This window comes from Myotis lucifugus, unplaced genomic scaffold, assembly GCF_000147115.1.
Source record: "Myotis lucifugus unplaced genomic scaffold, Myoluc2.0 scaffold_221, whole genome shotgun sequence".
Classification (NCBI taxonomy): domain Eukaryota; kingdom Metazoa; phylum Chordata; class Mammalia; order Chiroptera; family Vespertilionidae; genus Myotis; species Myotis lucifugus.
In genome coordinates, this window is record NW_005871269.1 from 1560321 (window position 1) to 1574742 (window position 14422).

At 43.7% G+C, this 14422-nt stretch overlaps 1 non-coding gene and 1 pseudogene across 1 annotated transcript; one reads left to right on the plus strand and one right to left on the minus strand.

The window, feature by feature from the left end:
* The first annotated feature begins 267 nt into the window (after positions 1-267).
* LOC106698725 overlaps positions 268-14422 on the plus strand; it is a 115021-nt pseudogene continuing 100866 nt past the window's right edge.
* On the minus strand, positions 6884-6990 carry LOC111827796. Its single transcript, XR_002831519.1, has one exon. It is a non-coding gene; the product is annotated as a U6 spliceosomal RNA (small nuclear RNA).

Sequence of the window (14422 nt, forward strand, 5' to 3'; positions counted from 1 at the left end):
GGGGGCCAGGCTTTAGAGCCTCTCTGACCACGTGTGTGTTCATGTTACGAGGAGACTACTCCCAGGTCATGTGCACGCATCTGGTGGTGAGAGAGACCCCTGGCCCCTGATTTGAGCGGACAGCATGGAGGCCCAGAGAGCCTGAGGAGTGTGTGGCCACCGAAGAAGTCTGGGAACCAAGGCGGATGCAGGAAGAGGACTCCTCCACCGAAGCCGCCCAGGCTCCACAAACCTCTAAACTCAAAGCCACTCAGTCAGAACACCAGGATGGAAATTTTCAAAATTAGGAGTGAAGACCCGGAGACCATCGAGGAAGAGCCCAAGGAGTCAGAGCCCAAGGGTGAGGAGGTGGGGGAGGGGTGTAGGGAACAAATGGATGGGGGGTGTGAAGGCGAGTTTCTGGGGAGGGATTGTTTCCAGAGCACCCCAGAGCCTGGCCAGTAGCAAAGACCGGCCTCAGATCACATATCTGTTGGACTGCGGGTGGGGAGCACATCCTGTGGTGGGTCCTGAAATGTGCCCAGTGTTCTGTCTTTGGGCGACAGATGGAAATACAGGCACCTGGGTGATCTTTTCTCCTCCTCTGACTCCAGCACCAGCCCAGGAGGTGGATGTGGTTCCTGTATCATCTGATGAACAACATGAAGAGCAGGATGCAGAGCTGGAGGTGTGTCCTCCTCCTGAGCTTTCACCACCTCCAGCAGCTGCTCCAGCTTCAGCTGAGGAGCCAGAGCCGGCCCCAGATGCAACTGACGCCCCACCACTGCTGAATGAAGAACCTTCCCTGGAGCCCATGCAGATTCCTGCCTTGGAGAAGGAGCTGCCTGTGGAGGGCCCAGCTCAAGGGCCGTTTTTTCAGTGTGTTCGCCCTGTTCTCCATTGTTTGATTTGGGTTGTGTATTCATTTTTCTTATTTGAGATATTCTTTTTATTATTTTTTTATTTTTATCTTTAGTTTTCATTATTCCATTATATAATACATTGTAATAATAAATAAATATATTTTAAATGGTTATTGTTCATATTTTAAATGTTATTTTTCATATTTTAAATTCCTGGGCATGAAGGACAGTCATGATGCTGTGTGAGCATCACCACTGCCTAGTTGCAGGATGTCCCATCATCCCAAAAGGAGACCCTGCAGCAACAGAACTCAATCCCCACTCCTCCTGCTCCTGATCTGATTCCTGTCTCTGCCCCTTACCTATTCCCTAGAAAAGGAATCTCACAATAAGTGCGTTTTGTGTCAGCTCACATGTTTATCTGTTTTTATCTGAAATAGCATTTTTGCTATTAAAAGGGAATTCGTAGATGGATTAGAGATTAGATGGAGGAAAGAAAGCCCTTTCAGTAAGCAGGTGCATCATCTCAGGGTGGAGACCACTGCACTAAGTGTGACCCCAGGGCCAGAAGCCAGTCAGGCAATGGCTGTCTCTTCCTGTGCCCAAAACAACTAGAAAAATGCAGAAATCCTGGAAGACAAACCACAAGCTGGAAAGCATTCCACACGACGCTAGGCCCAGGTGTGTCAGCCCCGTGGTGCAGAAAACTCTCCAAGGTTGTTGTTTTCTAAAGGGACAAAGGGCAAACACATGCACTTCCAACATGAGAGGCAGTGCCCAGGCCTCTACATGCCAGAGATGCCCCATCACCCCGTTCAGGCTTCTGGGCTGGTGGGGACCAGTCCCGAGGACAATGTGAGGCAGCAGAGACCCCAGCAGATGCCCTGGGGAGCAAGGGAAAGTCCCTCTTCTGGGAGAACAGTGTGCAGGACCTGCCAAAGTTCCACGGGGCACACCTGCACTGGCAGGGCTCCCCCTAGGAGGTTCTCCCACAGAAATTTTCTCACAATTGTTCAGAGATGTATTTTTGAGATTCCCCATCAGAGCCCTGATGAAATAGGCAGGAATTGGAAATAGCACTGAGATCCATGGAAATGGGATGGGACCACCAATCTTGGTCCATGTGGTCAAGGGAAGCTGAGCATTTGCTCAATTCGGTCCAGGGCTCTCTACTTGTCAACAGATGAAGACTTCAGGGGTCCTCTCATATGAGACACATGAAGCAGCTGTCTGCATGGAGCAGTGGTTCCCAAACTTATTTAGCCTACCGCCCCCTTTCCAGAAAAAATATTACTCAGCGCCTCCTGGAAATTAATTTTTTTAAAATTTTAATAGCAATTAAACAGAAAGATATATGTATTAATGTTTCTACCTTTTTTGTAACATATAGTAAAGAAAGGTGTAAATTAGAAACATTGAAGTTTGAAATTATGAAACTATTTATTGAACTCAGAATAGAAAGGTAATACAAAAAAAGTTAAAACAAATGCACCTGTGGCCATCACCGCCCTCCTGGATCGCTGCATCGCCCACCAGGGTGTGGTAGCGCCCACTTTGGGAATCACTGTTTTAATGCTTAAATATAGTTTAGTACCTGTAATTCTTCACTTCTTTGGGGTCATTTACCTCTTTGAGATTCCATTAAAAGTGGAGGAATTTTTACCCAGAAAAATGTACTTAAGCTTACACATACTGTATTAGTCCACTTTTGCTGTAATAATAATAATGATAATAAGAAATACCCATAGATTGGGGGGTTTAAACAGCAATAATTTATTTCTCTTAGTTCTGGAGGCTAGGAAGCCTAAGATCTGTGTCTGACCTACTTCCTGGTTCTTAGACCATTGTCTTCTGTGTCCTCACATGGCAGAAAAAGCAAGGGAGCTTTCTAGGGTTTCTTTTAAAGGTCACTAATCCCAATCATGAGGGCTCCACCCTCATGACCTAATCACCTACCAAAAGTTCCACCTCTAAATACAATTGCATTGGGGGTTAGGATTTCAACATATGAGTTTTGGGAGGACACAAACATTCAATCCATAACATACATGAGTTTTATCACTATTGAAGAGGCTCACAGAGTTTCTTACACCTATTATAGAAACTATGGAGGACACAATTACCTGAGTTAAAACCACTTGTCTGGCTTGTTTATTGCTATATTTCCAAGGCCTAAAAGAACACCTGCCACAAGAAAGGTACTCATAATCAATTTTTCAGTCAAATAAGTAAAAATTAATATTTCCACTCTCATCTCTCTCCTGAATTTTAGCCCATTTTAACCACTGCCATTCAGATGTCGCCTCAGAATCTTAAACTCAACATATCCAAACAGAAGTATTATCCTTCACTTTTGTTCCCTATTTAAATCTATGGCCCCTGCTCTCCTCCAAGTTTTCCTGACTCTACCTTCAGCATTTTTAATTCCTTCTCCTCTTCCTTTACATTCAGTTGGCTTCCAACGCCTATTGATTCTGTCTCCACAGCATTTCCCACTTCCCCACAACCTATTGGCACTATATGAAGAAGGCACTTTTGAAGTACCTACCCAGCTCAAAATGACCCATGACCTTCAATTCCTCACCTTCAGGCTGAGTTCCAAAGAGTTACTAAATTATGTTTAGCCATTGCCCCCCCATGTCTATAGTTAATTGGACACCTGGTTAAAGCTGGGTCAATCACATTCTATCTTTTAGAAATTTGGAATTAGGACTGGGAAATTTTAATTCACTTTCATTAATTTTTCAAATATGGGATATGTAAAATTGATAGAGTCCTAAGATATCCCCCTTCAATCAGGTGGAGTGAATAGCAGAAAAAGAAGATATGATGAGAGAAGAGAATAAAACAGTCATTCAGGGAGAAGCAGGAGGCAGCAAAGCACACACCAGAGATAGTGTCGCTGGTTCCTGACTGCCCAGCACCAGGTTCTTTTCTGTTCCTGAAGTCTGGTTGCATTCCTGCCGGTGAGTTCTGTAGGACACCCTTTTTTATTCTTATGCTCTTTTAAGAAGTTTTCTAGATTACGCTGTTTGCTTTCTCTAGCTCCTGGCTTTCTGTTATTTGTGAGACTATATGTTAACGTGGAATATGATCTGTCTTTGTTTCAGCTAGGGCAATAATAGATGCCATATCTCAATGTTAGTTGAGAGATAAACCTATGGTGTCTGTAAATATTAACACAACTTGTGAACTCCCTCGCTCACATGAGGCTATAAAAGAGCCGAGAGGGTGGAGAACAAGAGAGAATTTGTGAGAGGATATCTTTGCAGGGACTTCAACCTCCCAACATTGGGGTTCTTAATTTCTACCAAACTTCAATGGAAATTGGCTGTGTGTTCTTTTAAAAAGGGATCCTTTCTATGAGAGAATGCCCAAAGGGCATTGCAATCGATTGAGGGAAGATCAAGAACATCCAGAAAGAGAAAAGGCAGAGTCATGTCAAGACTGTGCAGCCTCGTTGCTGCCCAAGCACATATTTTGTGTTTAACACTCTGGCAATTATTCTGTGTGCTGCTTATTCTGCACTATCTTTACCAAATTATGGTGACTGAAACAGTAGGTTTGGATATGAAAGCAGCTTGCCCTGCCAATGGGTTGGCCCTCACCATCTGGCCGAGATGCCCTAATGGGAGGTACTTGAGCAACATTGGTGTGACACCCCAGTCTTATCTCCTGTTAAAGCAACCGCTGCCTGGCCAGAACTTAGATGCATACTCGCACCTCTCTCAAGGGAGGCCGGGAATTATTGACTTCAGCTGGGCTCCTTTTTGATCAGCTAACACTCTGGAGTTCTTTTGCTAATAAAAGAAAGGAAGAACAAATGCCCTGGACAACTGGTTATCTTACCCACAATTCTTTTACTAATTCAATTGACATGACATACTACTGGCTGAGTAGTCTCGCTAAAGTACAAGTTGATCAGTTCATGTATCTTTTCAAAAAAATTTCAATGATCTTCAATTTCCTGCTGAACATAGTTTAAACTCAGTTCCCCTTAAGATAATTCTTAGTGTTTTATTAGACTAATATAAACTTATCTGCTTTTCTATTCTTGAATATTTATATATTTTTCTTTTGTTATTGTGAGCAATGTTGCCTTAATATCCTTGTAGGTAATATGATTAGTGTTAGTCACTTCTAAAAGGGCATCTAAAAATTTTATTCATATTCCTTTATGGCACTTCATGTAACATGTAGCACAAGATACATGTTTATTAAATACTTGCTCTGTGAGTAACAAATGGGCTAACTCTGCCATGGATTAGCGAGCTACGGCCTCAGAATCTCAGGTTCACAAATTCAGCTCCAATAATTAAGCAAGTTCTAACAGAAAACATCAAAAGTAAAATAAGAAAGAGAAGAAAGAGCATGAAAGAGCCTGGAGAATTTAATACAATAGTATTAGTGTAGGTAATGCCAGCTGCTGTAACAAATAAACCCTCTATTAATGGTTTCACACAAAATGAAAATTGAGTTTTTACTCAAGCAGTTAGTAATTTAATACTGATCTTCATGTTTGGGGAGAGAGAGAGGGTAGGGATGGTGGTCGTTTTTCAGAAGCTAGGCTGACAGAGGCTCTGTTGTCTTCATCAATGTGTCTTCCAAAGGTGCTATTATCTAGTTCAGGGGTTCTCAAACTTTTAAACAGGGGGCCAGTTCACTGTCCCTCAGACCGTTGGAGGGCCAGACTATAGTTTAAAAAAAAAACTATGAACAAATTCCTATGCACACTGCACATATCTTATTTTGAAGTAAAAAAACAAAACGGGAACAAATACAATATTTGTATTTGCATGTGGCCCGAGGGCCGTAGTTTGAGGACCCCTGATCTAGTTAGAAGAGAGGGAAAGAGGAATAGTGAGAAAGGCACACCTGGTTCTTAATGACTGTGCCTGGAATTAACCAGTTACAGGGCTCTATTTAGATGCAATGTGCGCCGGAACAAGCAGTCCCTGGTTGGGCAGCCTCATCCCTGCGACAACTCTACACCTGGCCCTCCCTCATCAACATTAGCTGAATAATCCCAAAATGCCTCAAAATCTGAATAGATTGCATATATGTGGAGGGAAGGCTAATTGAAAGGGGTGTACCTGTTGGTCTCTTTCATTTACTTCTCTCCCCACCAAAATGGTACTCATATATTCTTGGTTTCCTTTAAAATTTACTAGTAATCTTAAGAGTTGTCTCTCTCTTCAACTTAAAAGTTAGGTTCGAAATAAATACAATACTAGATAATTTCTAAAGTCACATTTTCTGAGTGTGAGTTATCACTGTAAAGTGAAAAGAGCCTGGGATTTTTAATCACACAGATTTGGGCTTACATCCTGCCTAGCCCACTGCAAAGTGTGTGTGTGTGCGCGCGTGTGTGTGCATGTGTGTGTGTGTGTGTGTGTGTGTGTGTAAATATGTTTTTATTGGTTTTGAAAGAGAGAGGGAGTGAGGGAAGGAGAAAGAGAGAGAGAGAGAGAGAGAGAGAGAGAGAGAGAGAGAAACATGGATGTGAGAAACACATTGATCGGCTGCCTCCTGCACATTCCCCACAGAGGATCCATAGGGGATCGAGCCTGAAACCCAGGGATGTGTGCCCTGACTTGGAATTCAACCGGCAACCTTTTGGTGCATAGGATGATGCTCAACCAACTGAGCCTCATTAGCCAAGGCTAACTGTACAAATGATTTTTGGTACGAATGATTTAACATCTCTCAGTTCAATTTGCCCATCTGTAAAATAGGGAGGAGCACTTGGCTGGCATGAGATAATTATAAAATGCTTGGCTTTAGCCTATGTTACCTTTTCAAAGACTTGATCTCGCCAGACTGGATGTGCTAGGAGAACTTACATAATGTTGAAAAATTTACTTTCCTGTTTCACCCTCCCATATTTATTCTACAACTGGCTCCTTGTTCTAGTCTTTCTTCCCCCGGTAACAAACCTAGTCATTCCTTCTGCTCTTTTCATCATTTTCAGTTCAATGCCAAATCTAACTTCTCTCTATTAACAAAACCTTATCTTGTCGTCTGAGTTTTTTTTTGTTGTTAAAAATATGGAACGCTTCACGAACCTGCGTGTCATCCTTGTGCAGGGGCCATGCCAATCCTCCCTGCATCGCTCCAACCTTAGTATATGTGCTGCCGAAGCGAGCACTCTGAGTTTGTTTTTATCTGTGTTTTAGCCAAATTCACTCATAATCTCTTCTGAGTAATTCTCCTCTCAACTTAATGCAGACCCTGGAGCTCTATCCACTGAGCCAAACTGGCCAGGGCTATTGTCCTATTCTTTGTCCCCATCCCATTCTGAGCTCTCTCTTAGAGTCTATAAAGAATTACTCAGTGGACTGCACAGATCAGACTCTCATACTCCACAAAGGATGTCATGCCAGGAATTCATTGAAAGCCCTCTTGCATGTCATTCTGAAAAATGCAATTTTTACTCAAACCATCCTGTTGTAATTTGGGCCTCAAAGAGGGCTAATGGAATACTGACTTTCATACCACCATCTTTTCTGATTGTTTTCCATCAATAGATAAACACAGGTATTGCTGTCATGGGCACAGGAATAGGACCCAGCCTTCAGCTTTCCCCTTTTCTCTTTCTCTTTCTTTCATTTACCAACCACAGAGGACAGAGAGTGAGCCCCCGTAAGTGGACTGCACTCACAAATATCCCGGGTTTGGCCAGGCACTCCCCACTTTCATCTCTTAGCATTCTTGCCCCAAACCATTACATTTCCAATGAGAATGGTGTGTTTCATCTGTAACTTCAAATAGAGTGGGGAAAATGAGGCCACTGCAGGTAAAATCGCATATAGCAGACACTTGCTGTCATTTCTGGCTAGCCAGCCATCAAAACCCCATTTCACTTGGGGGAACTTTCTCCCGCAGCCCTGTATGTGCCTTGGTGGGAGGTAGGCACATTAGCCTAGGTCAGTGATGGCGAACCTATGATATGCCTGTAAGAGGTGACACTCGAACTCATTTTTTTGGTTGATTTTTCTTTGTTAAATGGCATTTAAATATATAAAATAAATATCAAAAATATAAGTCTTTGTTTTACTATGGTTGCAAATATCAAAAAATTTCTATATGTGACACAGCACCAGAGTTAAGTTAGGGTTTTTCAAAATGCTGACACGCCGAGCTCAAAAGGTTCGCCATCACTGGCCTAGATGTTTCATTTCTAAACAACCACCTGGAAGCTTGAGCCTGTGACTTAGGCTTGACCAATCAGATGCTCCCAATTGGCAGTGTTGTTTTAGACCCTTAATACATGAGGTGATTTATGCAGGAGTAGATAACCGAAATATACTACCTAAGTGTGTTTATTATTAGATGAACGAATAAAGTCCTCACTTGAGCAGAGTTCTCTTGTGACAACTCATGGTAAATGAATGAGATTCCACTTTGCAAGACCCAATAATATGCCTTAGAGCACAACTAGAAGTTACAGGACTCAGGTGCCCCCACATCCCCTGAAGAGTCTGCTGATAGATCCCAGTACTTTGTTTCACTGAGAGCACTCCAACCTCCTGTCGTTGCTGGGGTCTCTGCAGCCAATGTGCCACATTGATCTTTTATAATCAGATTAGAGGCCCGGTGCACAAAATTCGTGCACTTGGGGTGGTGGTGGGGATCCAGTCTGGGAGCCCTTGGGGGATGTCTGACTGATGGCTTAGGCCCAATCCATCAGTTGGACATCCTTAGTGCTGCCACAGAGGCAGGAGAGGCTCCCACCACCGCTGCTGCACTCGCCAGCTATGAGCCTGGCTTGTGTCTGAGTGGTGCTCCCCCTGTGGAAGCGCACTGACTACCAGGGGACAGTTCCTGCGTTGAGTGGGATCTGGCTGAAACTGGCTCTCCGATATCCCCTGAGGGATCCCAGATTGCAAGAGGGCGCAGGCCAGGCCGAGGAACCCCACTGGTGCACAATCAGGGCTGGGGAGGGATGCAGGAGGTTGGCCAGTGGGGGAAGGACCACAGGGAGGGCTCCAGGGTGTATCCAGCCCATCTTGCTCAGTCCCGATCAGCCAGACCCCAGCAGCAAGCTAACCTACCAGTTGGAGCGTCTGCCCCTTGGTGGTCAGTGAACGTCATAGCGAGCAGTTGAGCAGCCTTAGCATATCATTAACATATTATGCTTTGATTGGTTAAATGGATGACTGGACACTTAGCATATTAGGCTTTTATTATGTAGGATAATGTATTTTATTTTAAACAAGAAAATTTTAAGAACACTCTTCAAAAGTGTGCTATAACCTGAAGTATCATTTGGTTATGTCCAGAACCCAAACTTCTTTTTCTCTATCAGAATACTTCCATACTAACGCTGAGAACAATAGGGAAAATGTACTTGACAGCCACCTTTGCTAGAATATTGACTCAAAATTAAGGGTATTCCTAGGGAAACACGAGCAGTGAAAAACAACGGTGAGATGAACAAAATGCTTGACAAACGTCCAAAGGTTTTCCTGTTGGCAAAATACTGATCTCTCTTGGCCTACATCTCTCCTGACTGCAACTCCAGGGGTAACTGGATCACAGGGGACTCCTCTGCAGAGGACAGAGAGAGTCTTTCTTTGGCTGATGAACTTGGATTCCAAGCCCCCATCCCCATGGATATCACTTTAAGAAACCTAAACACCCCACCAGCATTTAGGATGAATCCTGGCTAGATAAGGATTTTTTTTTCTACCATATTCTTGCCATTGGGCAATTTAATGTCTCTGAGTCTCAGGCTCCTGGCAAAATAGTACCTGCCATTGCAAAAAACCAGGAGGATATTATAGCTCACTAATGTCTATGAAAGAGCCTGGCTCAGAATAGGACTCTAAAAGTGGTCGTTATTATGATCAGCTGTCTCCTACCGGGGAGGAGACAGATTATAATAGATCCTCCTGGGATTCCAACTTTCTTCCAGGATAGGGCAGACAACTGCTTGAAAGGAAATCCATATTTTAAGCAACCCGTTGTTTTAATTACTTGAGCCCAAAGCCAATGACGAGAGTTTGGGTTGAAGAGGATGGCTGCTGGAAGAGGGCATTCGCTTTCTGGGTGCCGGAAACAATGCCCCGAGATTCTAAATGACATTGAGGCTGCCCCTGAAGCAAATGTGCATCTTTACAGAACACCACAGAAGAACTGCTTGCTGTCCTGACTATGTGCCTCCGAAATCTATGCCCCGGCTTGCCTGGTATTTCATCTAAGAGTTACCCATTCCGATTTTCCATTTGAACACTCATCTTCTGTTTGCCAAAATCAATTTGAAAACAAAATTTAAAATAATGTTGTTTTTCTCATCATTTTAAAACCAGAAATTCAGAGACCCTGTCGGCTGAAAATAGCGTTGGGTCTGCCCTGTTCCTGCCTGGTGGGAGCAGACAGGAACTGAGTCCTGTGCAGGCAAGGCCCTGGTGACAGTGGGAGGTTTGTCCTCTTGTTTACAAAATGTTATAAATATGGCCCTGCAAGAGTGCCCTGAGAGAGCTCTGAACTACGTGCGGAGTAGCGACAATACTGAAATGTCCAATACCCACCCAAAGGGTTGCCTTATTTCCGAAGGGGCCGCTTCACACAGATATGAGACCATCAACTGAGAGAGACAGCTGGTTCATGAACATGTGAATTTTACCGATTGCAGAATGGTCTAAAAATGCTCAGCATTCATTCTTAATATTCCACTCAGGGCACTCCCTAGACCCGTGGTCGGCAAACTGCGGCTCGCGAGCCACATGCGGCTCTTTGGCCCCGTGAGTGTGGCTCTTCCTAAGCCTTAGGAGTACCCTAATGAAGTTAACAACAATGTACCTACCTATATAGTTTAAGTTTAAAAAATTTGGCTCTCAAAAGAAATTTCAGTCGTTGTACTGTTGATATTTGGCTCTGTTGACTAATGAGTTTGCCGATCACTGCCCTAGACCATCTCGGACCCTGACCACATCCCCAGCAGTATCTTTTGCTATGTCTTGTTGATTATTTATATTACTGGAGAGAACACAATTTCTCTTTAATTTTATGTCTATATTGCCTTTTATATCTATACCTTTGCCTTTTATATTTGTATGTCTGAATAGCACCTCCTAGGTGCTTGATAAATGTAAGTTAATTGGATTAAACCATTTGCTCCCAAAGAAGCCCAGCACATGCAGTGTTAGAAATGTTCACTTGCTACGCCTACTACATTTGCTTACCCAAAGCTTAAATTTAGAGGAGCTTAAAATGGAGGTTAAAAAACACCACGTCCAACCAACAAACATTACACATAATGGTTCTGAGAGGCAGAGGTCAAATAAATTACCGAAGGCCACAGCGCTGACCAATGGCAGAGGCAGAGCTGACATCAACTGACTCTGCAGTCAGTGTTTTGCAGATGATATGCAATAAAACATCATTTTAAAACCAGAAAACCCTTGCTTTCAGTGTTAGTGTTTCTTTGGTTGCCCGTGGCAACTAGGTTTCAGTGGGATTTCGTCTGGTTCATGGGAACCCACAGTACTAGCTCCCTAATCTCCTCTCCATCCCACCCCTTAAAATTCTCCCTTCGATGTTCCAAAAGGAAATGGAAAATTCCCCCTGAGGATCCCATTCTGATTTTCCATTTGAACACTCATCTTCTTTTTGTCAAAATCAATTGAAAACAAAATTTAAAATAATGTTGTTTTTCTCTTTCCTTTCTGGGTAATTTTTTGCAATTTGGAGTCCACTCAGCACTGCCTCGAAGTATTAAAACAAAATATTTAAACATGTTTATGACAGACCTTAGAAGTGAGATGTTTTGTTTGGCGTTTCTGAAGTTGAAAACGATTTTATTACCTGAAGGCATAAAAATTGTGTGAAGTGCTATATCAGCTATATGAGGATTTAAATCCTTTCACAAAGGTAGTAAAAAATGTCTATTTCTATTGAGTGTCTTTCCCCATCATTTCAGCTTAGAAAAAAATACTTTTAAGAGAAAGAAGTAGAAGGCATATCCTCAAAAAATTATTTATTGCATACAAATTTTAAATAGATTGTCTTCTTCCAAAAAACCCCCAGTAATAACCAACATTTATATTTGAGCTTCTTACGTGTCAGGCACGTTTCTGATACGTTTGCTTTCAACCGAGTCAATGCTTTTAACCACCCCAATACGTGCCCACTGCTCCTGTGCCTGTTTTACGCAACGACAATAATGTCTAGCACACTAGTACCTTCTGAGCAACAGCCATGTGCCAAACACTAATTGAAGCACTTCATGTACTTTTTATTATTTAAATCTCATGTTGTCCATGAAAGATTAGCAGCATTCCTAAGTAAAAAAACAGGTTCTGCAAGGGTAAGTCCTCTGCCAAAAGCCAAGGGAATGGTGGAGCTGAGAGGCAAACCCAAAGTCCATATTCTGTTTACTGGAGGCAGCCCCCCTGAAGACGGGCAGAGATTTGTGATTCCTTCCCAACCCCTGTTGAGGAACTCCCTGGACCTCCCCCCCTACACTACCACCATCTGGAGCTTGAGGTTCACACGTTGACTTTGTTATGCTTAGGGTGGTAGTCACTATATTGAACAAGCAGAATTATGTGGATACCATTCCATCAGCATTTCTGGGTCATAGACCTGGAGCAGGGGTCAGGGTCACTCCAGGCTTTATTCGTGTGTGTGTGTGTGTGTGTGTGTGTGTGTGTTACCTGTTACTCAGGAGTCTTGGGACAGTGCCTGCTTACCAAACACCATAGAAATATTGTAACATTTTAAGAAGTAATAATTATACAAAGGAAATGAGTATCGAGTAATAAATTTCATGAAAAAAAGAAAACAAGTCCTGGAAAAATAAACTAAAGACCGGAAGTAATTAAAGGTAGTATAATATAGAGATTAGGAGTTGGTCTCTGGATTCATGCTTCCTAGTCATGTGATGTCGACAAATTGTTCAGCCTCTGTGCCTCTGTTTTTTCATCTGTGGAATGGGTGACATAATAATACTGACCTCAAATGCTTGTAATGAGTATTGAGAGAGCTCAGCCAAGTAAACCCCTCAGGAAAATATTTGGTACATAATATGTGTCGGCTATTTTTATAAAACCCAAATGTCTTCAGAGGGTATTTCATACCTTTTTACTTTTAGGTGAGAGATTTTGGAAGACTTTCACATAGTAGTGTGTAACCACCACCATGATGTTTGTGATTTTAATATTTCCTCTTGAAGAAGCTGTTTTCTTGCATCCTTTGATCTGCAAGTCTTATGGTTAATGACAACTCTTGATTAGCTGTGAAGAGCAGTAAAGAAATTGATCATCCAAGACACCAGTGAACGCTGAAAATCATTTCTGTTTGGCTCTTAAGAAGTGCTTTCTGGGATTTTTTTTCCCCTTGAAGATTCATCTTTACTTCAATTTATCAAATATTTACTGAATGCTCACTTTGGGTCTCATCCTATGCTACACAGGGGTACAGAAATTAATACTGTAGAATCCTGACATCGGGGAAATCAGTCTAGCCTGACAACAGACCTGCAACAGTCCTTCACGATAGGGCTTTATAGGTGGGAGGAGGCACCATCCATCACTGCGTGTGGGGGGGGGTCATGGACGGTTCCAGGGATGAAGTAAATGTCCCCTTTAGTGGGTGGGAGGGGAAGGAACCTCTGAGGCAAGGGAAGAACATGCACAAAGTGAAGACATGGAGCTAGAGAGAGAGCGATGTATTCAGGGAACTGGGAAGGAGGGCAGGTGGCTGCAGAGGTGATGCACTGGGAGGGGGAGGGGGCGAGGAAGGCGCTTGGATCTAGTCCGTGACAAAGGATCTCCGCAGGAGTGACAGGCTCAAACATGTGTCTTAAAGAGATGCCAGAGCCGGTGGCAGCAGGGGCCGGTTGAGTCTGAGGGGATGTCAGGAAGAAAGACCATCAAACCTCGGAGGGAAGGCAGGGGAGGGTGGGCAGGAGGGGGGGCAAGAGATCGACCAACAACTTGTATGCATATACCAGTAAGCATAACCAGTGGGCACAGACAATAGGGTGGGGATGGCCTGGGCTGGGGGGGGGGGGCTGGGAGAGGTCAATGGGAGGTAAACTTGAGATACATAATAGTAGTGAGTCCAGGCAGAAGCTGTGGCCAGTATAAGGGTGACCGAGACCTGTTTTTATGTGGTGTCAGCTGTGGGCTGTGGCACCAGGACTGGTCAATTAAGGGAGCCCAGTAGGACCACACAGACAGAGAGAGGCAGGGGGTTGGTTTCTTAAAGAACGAGTTGCAGGCAGATGAGGTGGGGAGCATTACTGAGGGAGAAGCAGGAATTGGCCAGGCATTGGACACTTTAAAGGACCTGAAGGGCCAGGCAGGGTGGGTGATGTGGCTTCCGTGGCTGGTAGCAGGGGTGTGTGGCCTGCACAGTCTGTTGGCAGGGCCTGGTAGGGAGCTCACAGGCCATCAAATGGCTCTAGGTTGTGAGAGAACACGATTAGGTCTGTGTTTTAGTTACCAGTGGAGGCTGCACAGGAGAACATTTTAGAACGATATTGAAACAGCTCAGCAAGAACAGATGCAGGGAGCGCCAGGGAAGGCAGGGACATGTGTCTGGACAGGGGAGGGGCTGAGGAGTTGAGAAAC